The sequence below is a fragment of the Amblyraja radiata genome, chromosome 8 (genome assembly GCF_010909765.2).
Source record: "Amblyraja radiata isolate CabotCenter1 chromosome 8, sAmbRad1.1.pri, whole genome shotgun sequence".
NCBI classification, from domain to species: domain Eukaryota; kingdom Metazoa; phylum Chordata; class Chondrichthyes; order Rajiformes; family Rajidae; genus Amblyraja; species Amblyraja radiata.
The window spans coordinates 114,818-133,074 of NC_045963.1; the positions used below are offsets into that span (position 1 = coordinate 114,818).

At 42.2% G+C, this 18,257-nt stretch overlaps 1 long non-coding RNA gene across 1 annotated transcript; it reads left to right on the top strand.

The window, feature by feature from the left end:
• The first annotated feature begins 939 nt into the window (after positions 1 to 939).
• LOC116975800 lies at positions 940 to 17,933 on the top strand. Its single transcript, XR_004412785.1, has 3 exons — positions 940 to 1,041; positions 2,198 to 2,282; positions 17,884 to 17,933. It is a non-coding gene; the product is annotated as an uncharacterized LOC116975800 (long non-coding RNA).
• The last annotated feature ends 324 nt before the right edge of the window (positions 17,934 to 18,257 follow it).

Genomic DNA, 18,257 nt, shown 5'->3' on the forward strand with positions numbered 1-18,257 from the left:
ACTCTGAATGGACCAGTCAGAATATCATAATATTATGTGTAGGAAGGAACTGCAGATGCTGGTTTACACCACAGATAGACATCAGCGAGACAGGCAACATCTCTAGGGGGGAGGAATGGATGACATTTCGGGATGAGACGTCTAAAGAAGGATCTCAATCTGAAACATGATCCATTCCTTCTCTCCAGAGATGCTGCCTGCCTGCTGAGTTACTCCAGCATTTTGTCTCTTTTTCTATAATATTATAACCACTCAAACTTTCTACCTGCTGCAGTTCCTGGCGACTCTCTCCTTGCAACCTTTCTTCTCCAGTCCTGCCAATGTCGTAAACCTTTCTTGTGCCTCTCTAGTGCACTCCCATCAATCCTGTATAGAGGCAACCAGAATACACACAATGTTACTGGTACTGAGCTAACAATTTCCACAGTTCCAAGATGACTGTTCCACTACTTTCAAAGACCCATGAACAAGCTCTCCAAAGATAGACAAAGATAGACACAAAATGCTGGAGTAACTCAGTGGGACGAGAAGCATCTCTGGAGCATTAGATGCTGCCTGGTCCGCTGAGTAACTCCAGCATTTTGTGTCTATCTTCAGTGTAAACCAGCATCTGCATTTCCTTCCTACACAACATTCTCTCCAAGATATTTCTGTTCCCCACCACGGTTCAATATCCTTTCAGCTATAATGTATTCCCTTGCCTTGTCTCCCTCACCAAAGGATCAACAACTGTAAAATCATGTTTTTTTACGATGACAAAGATACTGCTGTGCATTGATTTCAATGTTACAAGGAGGAACACTGACTATCCTGCTCTTGTGTGTTTAGAAGGAGACGGCGTTGCTCACACTTGTCAACAAGCTGCTGTTTGGTTCCTCACAAGACAGCACAGGGGAACCTCTGACAGCACAGCTGTTGCATCAACAGGAACTTGAGGCCCTCCTCGCTGGCTTGGAGAAGAAGATCCGCTCAGATGCTTCACTATATCCTAGTCTGGCAATGGAGGCACACTCGGCAACTGTCAGAGCAGGGATTATTAAGGTACAAGCATGCAAGCAGCCAGTGGCTCTTACTCTGCAACAGACTATTGTATTTCAGAAAAGTAATTTATTCATAATATATACAGTTAATGAAATTGGGGCATGTCTTGCTCTACGTTTCATCAATTCAGCACTTTCGCTTGCAATGTGTCAATGAACACCACATCCTTAAACAGTGCTCCCATTAAGTGTCTGAGAGTCCCTCAGTGTCTAGTGATGGCTGGACCTTAGACCAAGGCCACTCCCCCACAGCATCTGCGGTGACTGCACTGAGTTTCAGTGTGTCCCACACACCACATACTCTCGCACCCTGGAATGTGCCAGTCGGCAGCAATTCATTTACCGACATCTTATGCAGGAAGATCAATTTTTGGGCACACCAAAGTGAGTCTTCCGCTGAGATAATGATCTTCCAGCAGCAGTTGATATTTATCTTGTTGTGAATCCGAGATCACTGATGCACAACTGCTCAGGATGAACCATGACAAGAGCCCTTGCATTCTTCTTCTGACCTTCCTGTCAAACACCCAGTGCATGAGGTGAATATTGTCCACACCACAACCATCTCAATGGCAGCGTGCAGTGGGGTGCTTTTCTGACCGAGCAGGCAGGGTCTGACTGGGAAGGCTCCTCACATTACTGTTGGTGAGTTCCTCTGTCTGCTTGGGGAACCATCTGATGGGATCCATCGAGTCCTTCTCCCACAGTGCCTGTAGCTTGTTCTACTATGCTCACTTGTGGTCAAAGGTAGTTTTCTTCAGGAACCTTTCTGTGAAGGACTACCTAGTAAGGCAATGTCAAACTGAATGGAACATTGTATAAGTCTACATCGGCCAACAGCTACACTAGTCCCACCTGCCTGCGTTTGACCCATATCCCTCCAAAGCTGTCCTATCTATGACAATGTACTTTAAAAAATATTGACCTAATAACATAATCCTGCCGCCTTCTATGCAGTATATTTGGGCTCTCCATTTCTCACTTTTATTACACCTTGCTAATTCCAGATTATGGGAATGGACAAGAGTGAACATTTTGTGGGAACTGTTGAAGGGAGCATTGCACGTCTGGTTTCTGCATGTGTGTGGGCTCTGCACTCTACTGCACTGTACTGCCCACTTCTTATCCCAGATTATTGTTATTTTTTCCTTTGGTAGGAAGTGGAAAGCATTGTGGAGCAAGCCCTGAAACTGTACAGCGCTGACAGGGTTGGATTGGTGGATTATGCACTGGAATCTGCTGGTAAGTATCAGATAAAAGCACGGGCCAAGTAAAACTGTGAATGTAACAGACTGAAAGCGTGTTGTGTGGGCTGGCACTTTAGTCATGTCTGACTTACACCCAAGGAATGGGGTGCTCTTTCACACTAGGCGATATGTCCCGAATAGGCAAGTACAAATCTATGTTCACAGTACACGTTTCCCCAGAGCTGCTGAGGCTCACACTGTTGAATGTTAATTTAACTGCTTGATGTTGCGCCAGCCACAACTCATTTTACTTCAGAGTCACGTGAGTGACTACGTGAAGAACCCCGCCATGACGCATGCGTGCCATATCGCTTCACGCTTGCGAAACGACAGGCGGGGTGGAGTGTCCCCCGCAGCGGTAAGTTTGAAACCGCGACCTGCAGGTAAGTGATTTACTCTGCGGTAGTTTTTGTCCCCGCGCTGTTTTTACACAGGGGGGAAGCTGGACAAAATAGCGTCCACAAGTGCTGCGAGTAAAGCTGGCTGGGGAGGACCGCGAAGTTGCGGGAGCCAGCAGCAGCTGAAGGCACAAGCCCCGTAAGGGATCAGCTGTGCCGACTTTTGGTCCCACGCCGGCCAGAACACCACGGCCGGGCGGGAGACTATTCAAATGGGGCCGTCGACTTTTTGGACAAGTCGAAAACGGCAGGAGACGGGGTGGAACGACGTTCCCCCGTAGCGACAATTTTAACTTGGACCTGCAGGTAAGAGCTGCGGTCTTTTTGTGTTTTTACCATGCTAATTACAGGTGGAGAAACCAACGGGCTGCGACAAAGCTGGTGGGCTAGATGGGATCAGCTGTGCCTGATGTCGCCTCCGCACCGGCCAGGTCCACTCCACAGCAGTAAGGACAAAGCTGGTGAGGGAGGACCGCGGAGCAGCGGGCAGCCAGCAGCAGCCAGCGGCACTCGGATCACCGATAGTGGGATCAGCTGTGCCCGATGTCGCCTCCGCACCGGCCATATCCACGCAGCCGGGCGGAAAGGCTAGACATAAAAACAAACAAGGTCGTGGACTCGGAGGAGTCCGACTTTGAACAACCGCGGGCGGCCAGCGACCGAGAGCGCTGGAGCCGGATGGAGTGGTGTGTGGAGCATTTGCTCCAATGTGACAGACTCCGGGAGATGGAATCGGGTCACTGTGGGCCCTATGATAAACCCACAGCAGTACCTCTTGAAGGGCTGCACAGTGCTTCTACCTCATCAGAGAGGAGCACTGCGGGTCAGTTCTGGGCTGACCTGGAAGAGGGGTCCGCAGAAGGAAAGACAAGTGTGCAAGGGGTGCAGGAACAAGAGAACCTACTGGACTAATAAAATGGACTCCAACAAACACTACAGCCAAAGACAGCACCCCTACGCACCCACCAACAGAACTGGTGAAAGCTCGAAGGCCCGGTATTCAAAACATGAGTCTTTTTAGGCCATGGCCCAGGCTGGCCTTCTTGGAAGATGCGGGGACCTCCAACGCCAACCAAACCGAAAATCCAGACACCAGCGCAACAACAGCAGCGAAGAACCTACAAAAAGAAGTAAACCTGCCACTGGTAACTATGGAGGTAGGTGGGTCTGGTTCCCTACAAAATACAGGGAGCATGGAGGTTGGGGGGAGACTACACTCTTTTCTGAATGCATTGAGCATGTTAACAACCGATACTTACATCTTAAGTAGTATCCAGGGATATACAATAGAGTTTATACACTAGTACAGCCCTCTAGTTCAACATATACCGAACCGAATGTTCGTGCCTTCTGATAAAGAAAAATCAAAAGCGCAAGCTGAACTGGAGCGGCTTTACATAAAAGGTGTAATTGAGAAAACACAACACGAACCATTAGAATTTGTGTCCAATATATTTATCAAAAACAAAAAAGATGGTGGTTGTCGCATCACCATAGATCTGACAAAATGGATACCTTTGTTACTGCTAAACAATTAATTTCCAAAGGTTACTTCATGGCCAGCATCGATTTAAAAGATGCTTACTATTCAGTGCCTAAACGAGGTGACCACAGATGTTACTTAAAATTCAACTGGATGGGCAACTCTGGCAGTATAAAGCACTGCCAAATGGGTCATCAGCCCCAGGCTGTTCACAAAAATTTTGAAACCAGCTCTAGCGTTTCTACGGAAACGTAAACGCATGGTCATGGCATATTTAGATGACATACTCATTGTGTTCAAAACTTTGGAATTGGTCAAACAAACCGTAACAGCCACAAAACAGTTATTTGAAAAACTGGGATTTATTATCCATCCAGTTAAATCTAAACTGACGCCTTCCACTACTATGGACTATTTGGGGGTTTCACCATTGACTCAGTTCACATGTCGGTGACTCTGCCTAAGGGAAAGGCTAGAGATTTAATAGAGGCTTGCATAACCTCATTGACATCAGCAAACCATCCATCAGATTGGTAGCAAAAGTAATTGGCAAATGGTGGCTGCCTTTCCAGCCACACAATTTAGGGTTTCGGCCCGAAACGTCGCCTATTTCCTTCGCTCCATAGATGCTGCTGCACCCGCTGAGTTCCTCCAGCAAGTTTGTGTACACACAATTTAGACCTCTACATTACCAAAACTTACAGAGAGCAAAAATACAAGCACTCTAAATTAATGCAGGTCACTTTGACAGACCTATGAAACTACCAATCAAGCTAAAATGGAATAAAATGGTGGATAGATAACATCTGGCTTTGTTCCAATCCAATCATTGTCAGTAACCTTTCCATGGTACTTCAAACTGATGATAGTGCACTTGGGTGGGGAGCCACCAATACCATCACCAGCTGTGGAGGTAGATGGACTGCTCAGGAGGCATCATTAATACTCACACTGGGCATAAACTACCTGGAAATGTTGGGTGCATTCCATGGCCTAAAGTCATATTGTAATAATATAATATATCTTTTATTGTCATTGCACGTCAGTGCAACGAGATTTAGTATGCAGCTCCACTGATGTACAAGAAAGGTAAATAAATACAATACATAAATAAACAAGCTGAATTGATTGACGTGACCATCTGAGGGAGACTGTCCAAAGGGGGTGGGTGGGGGGGCACTCATTAGGGCCGGTTCAGAGCCGCTATAGCTCTTGGGATAAAACTGTTCCTGAGTCTAGAGGTTCGGGCGTAGAAGGCCTTGTAACGTCTGCCGGAGGGAAGTAGTTGAAACAGACCGTGGCAGGGGTGTGATGAGTCCTTATGGATGCTGAGGGCCTTCCTGAGGCACCGCGTGTGGTAGATGCCCTCCAAGGCTGGTAGCTCTGTCCCGATGATCCGCTGCGCTCTGTTGACGACGCGCTGAAGAGCTCTCCTCTCCGCCTCCGTGCAGCTGAGATACCACACAGAGATGCCATACGTTAGTATGCTCTCTGTGGTGCAGCGGTAGAATGTTGTCAGCAGCTGTTGGGGCAGACCAGTCTTTTTTAATGTCCTCAGGAAGAACAGTCGTTGCTGTGCCTTCTTGACCAGCGCGACGGTGTTTGTGGACCATGTGAGGTCTTCTGAAATGTGAGTGCCCAGAAACTTAAAGCTGGACACTCTCTCCACACTTTCCCCGTAAGTTGGGGCGTATTCTCCAGAATGGGACCTCCTGAAGTCAATAATCAGCTCCTTGGTCTTGGAGGTGTTTAGTGCCAAGTTGTTATTGGCGCACCAGTACTGGATCATATCACCAGCATGTTAGACTACAGATAGACAATACCACCGTGGTAGCATAAATTAACCACATGGGTGGAAACAAATCGACATCATGTGACAATCTGGCTAATACAATTTGGCAATGGTGTATCCAGAGTGATATTTGGATATCAGCCACTTACCTACCAGGAAGACTAAATTTAGTGGCAGACACCAGGTCACGCAAATTTAATGAAAACACCGAATGGATGTTGAATAAAAACGTATTTGCTGATATTACAGCAAAATATGGAACACCAGATATCAATCTATTCGCATCCAGACTTAACCACCAGTTATCAAATTATGTTTCATGGGAACCAGACCCTGGGGCAGCGGCGACAGATGCATTTTCGCTGCATTGGGGGGGAAATTGTTTATTACGCATTCCCTCCTTCCTGCCTCATCAGTCGGGTATTAAGGAAAATACAACAAGACTCTGCGTCTGGTATTGGTAGTACCCGATTGGCCTACTCAACCATGGTTCCCAGTGGTATTAATCATGGTATTAGAACCATGTATCACCATCCCACATAGACCAGATTTATTGCTACATCCCGTAACAAGGGATAGCCACCCATGCCATAAACATTTGAACTTATTAATTTGTAGAGTTTTAAAAACACCTCTACTACAACTGGGACTGACGGACCGAACAGTGAACATGATCTCGGCGGCCCAAAGACAGTCAACCAAAAAACAGTATCTGGTCTATATCAGGAAGTGGTCGATGCACTGCCATTAAAACAACATCACCTACAGAGACATGAACATCCCGTCTGTTCTGGAATATCTGGCAGGCCTCCACTATGATGAGGGGCTCAGTTACAGTGCCATCAACTGCGCCAGAAGTGCCCTATCGACTTACCTATGGCAGGGGACAGAGCGTTACTCTGTTGGGACTCACCCACTGGTAACAAAAATTATGAGGGGAATTTTTAATACTAATCCCCCAAGAACCAGGTACTCCCAAATATGGGATGTAAGTATTGTCCTGAAGATGCTCAGGAATTGGTCTCCAGCAACAGCTCTGTCCCTACACAGACTGACATTAAAAACAGTCATGCTAATGGCATTGGTCACGGCACAGAGGGTACAGTCACTGCATAAACTAAGACTGGACACCATGACTTCCTCAACAGAAAATATTACGTTTCATATCTATGAGTTAGTAAGCAGAACAGACAGGGATCAGCAGGCCTCAATATACAATTTAGGTCATACCCAAACAGATGACCATCTGTGTATAATAAGACATCTGTCGTTATACATGGAGAAAACGAAAATCCTAAGAAGCAATGAGAAGGCACTTTTTGGTCAGCCACAAGCAACCACACAAAAGAGTGACGGTCCAGACCATCTCAAGATGGCTGAAACAGGTGCTAACACAGGCTGGGGTGGATACTAATATTTAAATCTCATTCCACCAGGGCTGCAGCTACATCGGCAGCGATACAGTTGGATGTACCAATGGACCAAATCCTCAAGGCAGCAGGATGGTCTGGGGGGAAAAAACATTCCAATTATTTTACAATAAACCAGTAATGAAACCTGGAACGTTTGCAGAAACAAATTTAAGTTCTGTAAATTAATTTAAACCCATAAAAAGGGGTTATAAATTTGTGTTAATAAATTTTATGATTTCAATGTCGAATTCATGTCCAAATTATGTTAACACAATTCCTCCTACAGTCATCAAGGCAGACGTGATGCATGGACTCGTTTCCACGGCATGAAATCACAGAGCTTTAAAATCTTCACGTAGTGACTCCGAAGTAAAATAGTAAGATTAAACGAGAACTTACCAGTTTGAAGTTTGATCTGTATTTTATGAGGAGTTACGATGAGGGATTACGTGCCCTCCGCTCCCACCCTTGATCATATACTTAACTGGTATCTCTTCTCTAATCTTACTATGTTTAGTCATTACAGTTATCTGTGATTTCACACCACTGCTTTGAAGAATGACACGCATGCGTCCTGGCGGGTTTCTTCACGTAATCCCTCATCGTAACTCCTCATAAAATACAGATCAAACTTCAAACTGGTAAGTTCTCGTTTAATCTTACTATTTAAAGGCTGAGCCATCGGTTGGATGGCATTGCCCTGGGGCACCATCGGCCATCTTCATTCTGTCTACTGCTCCACCATCCCTGCAAACACATTGGTTAATCTCTTGTGCACTCTTTCCAAAGCTTCATGCCTTTCTGAGGGCAAGGCAGCCAGGACTGGATGCACTACTCCAGCTGTGGCCAGGACTGGATGCACTACTCCAGCTGTAGCCAAGCCTGTGTTTTACAAAGTTCCCCCATCACTTCTTTGCTCTTGTACCCTGAGCCGTTATTTACAAAGTACAGGAGTTTTTAAACAACATCCTAAACTTCCTTCTTTCAGTAAACTAGGCACATATATCACCCACGTGTGTAAGAAGATATGATGGTCTGATGAAGCGTCTCAACCCGAAACGTCACCCATTCCTGAGACACTGTTGTTTCTTCACTCCTTTTAGAATTGTGCCCTCTAGTTTACATTGCCTTATTCCTCCTCCCAAAATGAAATATTTCAAATTTGAATTAGAGCTGTAACCAGCCTGTTCAAACCCTAGTCTGTATTTGCCTCGAATTCCATTAATATCCCCAACTCGCAGTATTATCTGCAAATCTGGAACTCAAAGTAATTTAAATGCGCATGAAGAAAAGGTGCATCTTATTCTGCCCTCTGGCCAATTTTACAACTTACAATTAACCTACAAACCTGTACATCTTTGGAGTGTGGAAGGAAATGGGAGAAAACCCATGCGGTCACAGCGAGAATGTACAAACTCCGTACAGGCAGCACCCGTAGTCAGGATCAAACCCAAATCTGTGGTGTTGTCAGGCAGGAGATCTACCGATCCGTCACTGTGCTTCCCTGTGCTGTGCTCTTCTGCTGGTTAGCCAGTTTTATTCCTTGAAGCAAAATTTAAGTTGCAGAGAAAGTGAGAACAAAATAGATAGGCTGGAGACCAGGAGACATTTGAGATGAACGTCGATACCAGCTGGATCGGTGGAGATGCAACTAGTGGCAGACGAATGAAATCTTAAACACCTGTAGAAGTGCAAGAAAAGAAGACAAGCTCATGGTTTGAAATGTGGCTAGAAGCTTGGGTCTTCTCAAGCTAACATTGGATTTAATTGGAATTGTGTAGAAAGCTGAAGATCTACTTTAGGTTTCAGCCATCTGCAGAATGACCAGGATACTGCCTGGATTAGACAGAATGCTAGAATAGAATGTTAGTTATAAGGGGAGGTTGGACAAACGGAATGTTTTTGCTGGAGCGTCAAAGGCTGAGACGAGACCTGTTAGAAGTATATAAAATTATGAGAGATATATAGATGGAGTCGGCAGTCTTTTCCCCATGGTGGAAATGTCAAATACGCGAGGGCATCGAGTTAAGGTGAGAGGGGCAGATGTTTAAAGGAGATGTGTGAGGCAAGTTTTTCTTGCACAGCTGAAGGTGTGCTGTCAGGGGAGGTGGTGGAAGCAGATACAATAGTAATCTTTAAAAGGCATTTGGACAGATACATGTACAGACAGGGAGTAGAAGGATGCAGACCATGCCAGATGGGATGCGTTAGGCTGACATCATGGTCGGTGCAGACACAGTGGGCCAAAAGGGCCTGTTCCTGCGATGTAAATATATGTTCTACAATATATAAAAAATATATGTTCTACAATATAAATTGTCTTTTCTGGTCAGTCTCTAAACTAGGTCAGATGTAATGCTATATAGCATTATATAATTGAGAAAATAACCTATGCAGCCAGCAGTCATTTGTTGCACATGTTCCCAGCTAACTGCCCACAAGTAACAATATTTTTATACCTTGGTCAGCTGGTGGAAGTATTGCTTCCATTTTATGTTATAGAAATCTTTCTCATTGTACTTAATTTTTTGCAAAAGTAGCTCCTTGTTTATTATAGTTGTATTGAATGAAAAAAATTATGAGGGCAAGTAAATGGTTAAGATTTGGGAGGGTACTTATCCAACTACTGCCACCTGGTGGCCATTCAGCTGTACATTTAAAGTTTCAGCTGGATTCTGTGCAACCTGTTGGACATTGTATGAAAATTAGCTTTCAGGTTTAATTAAACAATTGCGATTGTAACATTAAATTATTTCCGGTGGCGCTATGGAGGCTTGAGTCCAGCGCCAACTAGCTCCGTGCCGAAGAAACCAAAAACGGGAGAAAATCGGGTCTTACCTGCAGCGATCGCGATCTGAACGGTTGCCTGCGTGACGACATCAGGCGCGCTACTTTACGGTATGTCGTTACAACGTACCCCCCCCCCCCCCGTGGGACACAAAAAAAAACCGTTAAAGGGAAACCGCAGATGGAAGAGGAAGGCCCTACAGAGGCCTCGGCCTCAGTTACAACGACGGCCCAGGAAGACCCTCCGAAGAAAATGAAACAGAAAAAGTCTGAAATGGAGGATCTTAAAACCTTTCTCGCTGCCGAAATGAAAACCTTTGGAGAGAAGTTTAAAGAGGAACTTGACTCTTTTAAGGTAGATTTTAAAGCAGAAATGCTTTCTACCGTTCAACAAATGCTGGAAATCTGGAAGAGGACGAGGGAGGAAGAGATCAAGGATCAGATGGAAGTGCTGGAAACCAGGCTCGTTTCGGTGGAAACGAAGGTTAAAACGGAGGTGGACCCCATTCATCACGAACTTGATCAACATAGAACAGCGATAACCGAACTTGAGAAATGGGCGACGACAAGTGCGGAAACTGTAAGTCGACTCCTTACTGAAAACCAACGCCTCTCCGATATGGTGATCAAATTAAGTGATAAATGTACCGATTTGGAGGGGCGTCAAAGACGTAAGAATCTAAGAATTGTAGGGGTGAAAGAAGGAAGTGAGAGGGAAATGGGCACTCGGGATTTTGTGGCAGACCTATTACAAAAAGCCTTAAAATTGGATCACAAACCTTCACTCGGTCGAGCTCATAGAGCGCAGCGACGTCGTACACAAGATGATGCCCATCCAAGACAAATTATCGTAAAGGTGCAATTGGATCATGAATTTGACGATATAATGAAGAAAATTGTTCGAGGCGGACAGCTCCTTTTTGAAGGTGTGAGATTCAGTATTTACCGAGATTATCCGGCAGAAGTCTTCAAGAAAAGAGCGCTGTTCACTGAGACAAAGAGAATACTGAAGAATGTACCTGATTTGAGATACAGCTTGTTTTATCCCGCAAGACTAAGAGTCTTCTACAAGTCCAATGAGCACTTTTTTACAGACCACGAAAAAGCACTGGAATATGCCAAAGAAGTCGGTAACATGACCATAGACCATATAATCTCAGGTCACGCACCTGTAACATTCATGATTAAATTAAATGGAATGTCCGAGAAACAAGCATATTGGAGATTTAACCCACAAATTTTGAACGAAAGATCATGCCTGGAATATATTATTAAACAGATTCAAATATTTTTTGAGGTAAATGACAACCCTGACACACCTACTTCTCTTATGTGGGAAACGTTTAAAGCGTATGTTCGAGGTACATTAATTTCTGCTCAAGCATTTTATAATAAAGAGAACAGGATTAAGCAACAAACATTGGAAAGTGAAATCAAGCAACTAGATATAGAAAATGCGAGAATGCCATCTACTTTAAAACATAATAAAATTGCTGTATTGAAATATAAATTAAATAAAATGTATTCAGAACAAGTAATAAAACTTTATCAAAAAACCAAACAATTACATTTTGAATTTGGAGACAAACCACAAAAATTATTAGCACGTCAGTTACGAAAAATGGAAGGGGAAAAAATAATTCATAAAATTAGAACAGAGACAGGAGAATTATTAAAAATGCTCAAGGACATAAATGATAGATTTCTCCAATACTATCATAACCTTTATTCAACTAAAACCGTAGCACAATCAGAAGGAATAGCAGATTTTTTAATAAAATGTAATTTAAAAGGTTTAGATTCAAACGATAGAGAATTATTAGAAAGGGAGATTACGATAAAGGATATTGAGGAGTCTATTGGCTCTTTAAAAAATGGTAAAGCAGTAGGACCAGATGGTTTAGGCTCCGAATTTTATAAAAAATTTTATGATTTGCTTAGCCCACGTTTACAAAGACTGTATGAGTATATATATACTCAACAGAAACTTCCAGACACTTTAAATGAATCTATAATAACACTTATTCCTAAAGCTGATAAAGAACCGGGAGACCCGGGATCATACAGAGCAATTGCACTTTTAAATACAGATCAGAAAATTTTAACTAAAATACTAGCGCATAGATTAAGTACAGTGATGAATAAATTAATACACCCTGACCAAACAGGCTTTATTCAGAAACGGTACTCATATTATAATCTAAGAAGATTATTTAATATTATATATTCCAAGAGAATTATTAATGAAGATCTAGCAATAATCTCACTTGACGCTGAAAAAGCATTTGATCAGGTCGAATGGTCTTATTTATTTTCGGTGATGGAAAATATGCAGCTAGGGGAGAAATTCTGTACATGGATAAAACTGTTATATACAAATCCCACGGCTAGAATATTTACAAACCAAATTTAGCCTATCTAGAGGTTGTAGGCAAGGATGCCCGTTATCTCCATTATTATTTGCGCTTGCTATTGAGCCACTGGCAGAAAGAGTTTGGGGGCATCCGGAAATACATGGGTATAACACAAAGGACACAGTGAATAAAATTTCTCTATACGCAGATGATGTATTAATTTACATTACAAAACCAGAAATTAGTATTCCAAACTTATTAAAACTAATAACCCAATTTGGTTCACTTTCAGGATACAGAATAAATTGGAATAAAAGTGAAATTATGCCAATAAGGGAACATAACAAACAGATAATACAACAATTTCCATTTAAAATAGTAAATGAAAAATTTAAATATCTAGGTATTTATGTAACTAAGATATATACATCATTATTTAAAGCAAATTTTCCCCCATTACTGAACAAACTACATAAGAATATTCAATACTGGAAAACACTTCCTATCTCAATGGTTGGCAAAATTAATGCCATAAAAATGATTTTTTTTACCGCAAATATTATACCTTTTTCAGACAATTCCGATATATCTGGCAAAAAACTTTTTTAAAAAATTGGACTCTATTGTTAATGATTTTATCTGGGATTATAAGAATCATAGGATAAACAAAAGACACTTGTGTAAATCAAAAATAAATGGAGGCTTGGTTTTACCCAATTTTTTGTTTTATTTCTGGGCAGTTAATATTAAAAATATGAATTTCTGGTTGGAAGAAATAGATCATCAACCAGACTGGTTAAAAATGGAAAAGGAAGATTGTTTACCTTTTGATATCGGTTCGATATTATTTGCTACGTCTAAATTAAACAAAATAATTTATAGGGAAAACCCTATAATATTTAGTGCTATACGAATTTGGAAACAATTAAAAAAGACATTAAAATTAGATAATTTATCACTTTTTCTTCCAATTGTGAATAATCCTTTGTTTAAGCCTTCATGGTTGGACGGGGGTTTTACACAATGGAAGAATTATGGAATTAAAAATATGGGACAACTTTACAAGGAAGGCACTTTTCTGACATTTCAGGAGTTGCAACAGACTTATGGACTTCGAGGAAATGATTATTTCATGTATCTTCAATTTAGAGATTATGTAAAATCGAACTCCCAAAATTTTCGAATTAGAAATTCAGAAATTCTTGATGAATGTTGGAACAAACATCCTAATACAGAAAAATTAATATCTTATATATATAATATCTTATTAGACAGTGACATTCCTTCGACGGACTTACACAGACAAACATGGGAAAAAGAATTAAATCAAGTAATAACGAAAGATACTTGGGAAGAAAGTTTGCAACACATACATCAGTGTTCACTAAACGCCAGACATTCTCTAATACAATTTAAAGTAATACATAGGTTACATTATTCAAAAACAAAACCACATAAAATTTTTCAACATATCTCACCTATATGTGATAAATGTCAACATTTAGAAGCTACATTATCTCATATGTTTGCAAACTGTATAAAAATTAAAAAATTCTGGGTAAATATTTTCAGTATAATATCTAAAGTAACCGGCACACAATTGGACCCAGATCCAAAATTAATAATACTCGGAATATTAGAATTAAATCAAACATTTAGAACAACACAAAGAAACTTTATTGATTATAGTTTAATAACAGGAAAAAAATTAATTCTAAAATTTTGGAAAGGCCCTACGGCCCCCACAATCAAAATGTGGATTATAGAAATGACGGAGACCTTAAACGTGGAAAGAATCAGATTTTCCCTGTTGGACAAACAGGAATTATTCGTTGGAACATGGTCTCCTTTTATTGATTACTTAAAGGGTCAGAATAGTTCAGCACAGGAACCTGACTAGCACTCGGGCTAAAGAATGGATGAAATGCTATACTCTGAAATGTACGAATATATCTCGAATGAAGTTTTTTTTATTTTAATAAATTTTTCCATTCTTCTTTAACTATCTTTTTCCCCTTTTTTTTCTTCTTCTTTTTTTTTTTTTTGTTTTGTTTGTTTTTGTTTTTGTTTTTCTTCTCTTTCTTTTCTTTCTTTACTTCATCTATCTCTTTAGTTCTATCTAGTTTAAAAAAAAAAGGCAAAAGGTATTGGAGACAATGTAATAATAATTGACAATATTATCAATTTAAAAATGTAAGACTGTAATGATGTAAATAGTTTATGTACCTATCTCCAATAAAAAAATATTTTCAAAATTTTTTTTTTTTTAATTTCTGCAGTTGTGCTGGATGTGTTGAGTTCTTGGACACATTGGAAAGTTCTTCTTAACAGGTGGGGGACCAGCATTCTGGCAGGCAGGTTTGCCACTGCTACACGGGTGGTTTTAAACTGAATAAGGGGGGGGGGGTGTAAAATGGGATAGTCACGGACGGATTTAAAGGGAAAGAGTGTAAAGGGATAGTTGGATGCTGGGGTACAGCATTAATGGGAAAGAAAGCTCACAAAGGGATAGGAGAGTATGGCCAAGTATAAGAAGTAAAGTATTCAAAAGGGAACTGCAGATGCTGGAATATCGAAGGTACACAAAATTGCTGGAGGAACTCAGCGGGTGCAGCAGCATCTATGGAGCGAAGGAAATAGGCGACGTTTCGGGCCGAAACCCTTCTTCAGTCTGAAGAAGGGTTTCGGCCCGAAACGTCGCCTATTTCCTTCGCTCCATAGATGCTGCTGCACCCGCTGAGTTCCTCCAGCAATTTTGTGTACCTTAAGAAGTAAAGTAGATGAGCTTGAGGCTCAGTTAAAGGTTGGTAGATATGACATTGTGGGGATTACTGAGGTGGCTGCAGGAGGATCGGGCCGGGAACTTAATATTCAGGGTTATACATCCTATAGAAAGGACATGTAGGTGGGCAGAGGTGGGGGGGTAGCTCTGCTGGTGAGGGATGGAATTCATTCCCTTGCGAGGGAAGACATAGGGACTGATGAGCTAGAGTCACTGTGGATTTGGTTGAGGAACTGTAAAGGCAAGAAGACACTAATTGGTGTTATCTACAGACCCCAAATAGTAGCCCGGATGTAGGGTGACTGTTGCAGCAGGAGTTAAAACTGCCATGTAACAAAGGGAATGCCATTGTGGTGATGGGGGATTTCAATATGCAGGTAGACTGGGAAAATCAGGTTGGTTCAGGACCCCAAGAAAGAGAGTTTGTAGAATGCCTCCGAGATGGATTCTAAGAGCAGCTTGTAATGGAGCCGACCAGAGAAAAGGCAATTCTGGATTTAGTGTTGTCCAATGAACCAGATTTGATAAGAGAACTTGAGGTAAAGGAACCGCTTGGAGGTAGTGATCATAATATGATTTGTTTTAATCTGCAATTTGAGAAGGAGAAGGTTAAATCGGAACTGCCAGTGATGCAGTTGAACAAAGGGGACTATGAAGGCATGAGAGAGGAGCTGGCCAAGGTAGACTGGAAAGGGATCCTAGCAGGAATGACGGTGGAACAGCAATGGCAGGAATTTCTGGGCATAATCTGGAAAACGCAGGATCATTTCATTCCAAATAGGAAGAAAGATTCTAAAGGGAGTAGGAGGTAACCGTGGCTGACAAGAGAAGTTAAGGACAGAATAAAACTAAAAGAAAAGATGTATAACACAGCAAAGAGTAGCCGGAAGCCACAGGATTGGGAAACTTTCATAGAACAGAAGGAAACAAAACGGGCAATACGGGCTGAAAAGATCAAGTACGAGGGGAGGCTGGCCAGGAATATAAAGAAGGACAGTAAATGCTTCTTTAGATACATTAAGGGAAAAAGAGTAGCAAAGTCAAATGTGGGTCCCTTGAAGGCAGACACAGGAGAAATTATTTTTTATGTTTAAGAAGGAACTGCAGATGCTGGAAAACAAAGGTAGACAAAAATGCTGGAGAAACTCAGCGGGTGCGGCAGCATCTATGAAGGAAGGATTATTTGTTGTACATGATGGCTGATAGGGTGGAAGGTGAGGACCAGGGGGACTGCCCTTGTTATGAGTGGGGGATGGGGAGAGAGAGTAAATGTGACGGGGTATGGAAGAATTCCTGGTGAGAACCTCATCTATGGTAGAAGATGGGAACCCCCGTTCCCTGAAGAATGAGGACACCTCCGATGCCCTGGTGTGGGTAACAAGGAAATGGCAGAAGAGTTGAACAGGTACTTCGGATCTGTCTTCACAAAGGAAGACACAAACAATCTCCCAGATGTACTGGAGGACAGAGGATCTAAGGGGGTAGAGGAACTGAACAAAGTTTTCATTAGGCGAGAAATAGTATTGGGTAGGCTAATGGGACTGAAGGATGATAAATCCCCTGGGCCTGATGGTCTGCATCCCTGGATCCTTAGGGAGGTGGCTCTAGAAATAGTATTGGTGATCAAAACCTTTGATAAGGTCCCGCACGGGAGTGGTGACTAAAATTAGAGCACATGGTATTGGGGTAAGATTTTAACATGGATAGAACATTGGTTGGCAGACAGGAAGCAAACAATAGGAGTGAATGGGTCCTTTTCAGAATGGCAGTCAGTGGCGAGTGGAGTGCCGCAAAGCTCGGTGTTGTGGCTGCAACTGTTTACCATATATATTAATGATTTGGAAGAGGGAATTAGGAGCAACACTAGCAAGTTTGCAGATGACCCAAAGCTGGGTGTCAGTGTGAACTGTGAAGAGGATGTTAGGAGGTTGCAGGTTGATCTGGACAGGTTGAGTGTGTGGGCAGATGCATTGCAGATGCAGTATAATATGGATAAATGTGATGTTATCCTCTTTGGCGGCAAAAACAAGGGGGAAGAATATTATCTCAATGGGGTTATGTTAGGTAAGGAGGAGGTGCAGCGAGACCTGGACGTCCTAGTGCACCAGTCACTGAAAGTTGGCTTACAGGTACATCAGTGAAGAAAGCTAATGGAATGTTGGCCTTTATAACAAGAGGATTTCAGAATAGGAGTAAAGAGGCCCTTCTGCAGTTGTATAGGGCTCTGGTGGGACCACATCTGGAGTATTGTGTACAGTTTTGGTCTCCTAATTTGAGGAAGGACATCCTTGTGATTGAGGCAGTGCAGCGTAGGTTCACGAGATTATTCCCTGGGATGGCGGGACTGTCATATCAGGAAAGATTGAAAAGACTTGGCTTGTATTCACTGGAGTTGAGAAGGATGAGGGGAGATCTAATGCAAACATATAAAATTTTAAAAGGACTGGAGAAGCTAGAAGCAGGAAAAATGTTCCCAATGTTGGACGAGTCCAGAACCAGTTCACTGCAAACCTGCATATTTCTTGAAGGATTCATGATTAGCTTTGTCCATTCAGTGATATGATTATAATTATTTTTTATCTTGTTAGGTGGCAGTGTGATCCACACACGCTGCACAGAGACGTTAGAGACCAAGACTATTCATAGTCTGTTTGTCATTCCACTGTGGTACCAATCTCACTCACCCAGAGCTGTCATTCAGGTATATAATCCTTGTACTGCTGCTCCCTACTGTCTTGAAAGCAGTGACCTTCGAATCCTCTCCTAGAGGCAGAAAGGTACAGGGACGCCATATGTCCACAACTTCAAGATTTGCTGTTGGGGGCACCACAACTAGTGTGTGTCTTCTGCTTTCCCCAGGTTTATGTGAAACATACTATGTCTGCGTAACAGTTCTTCCCAGTCAGAAGAATGCAAGGTATTGATATATATGTCAAAAAAAGTCATGTATTGGCCCATCATG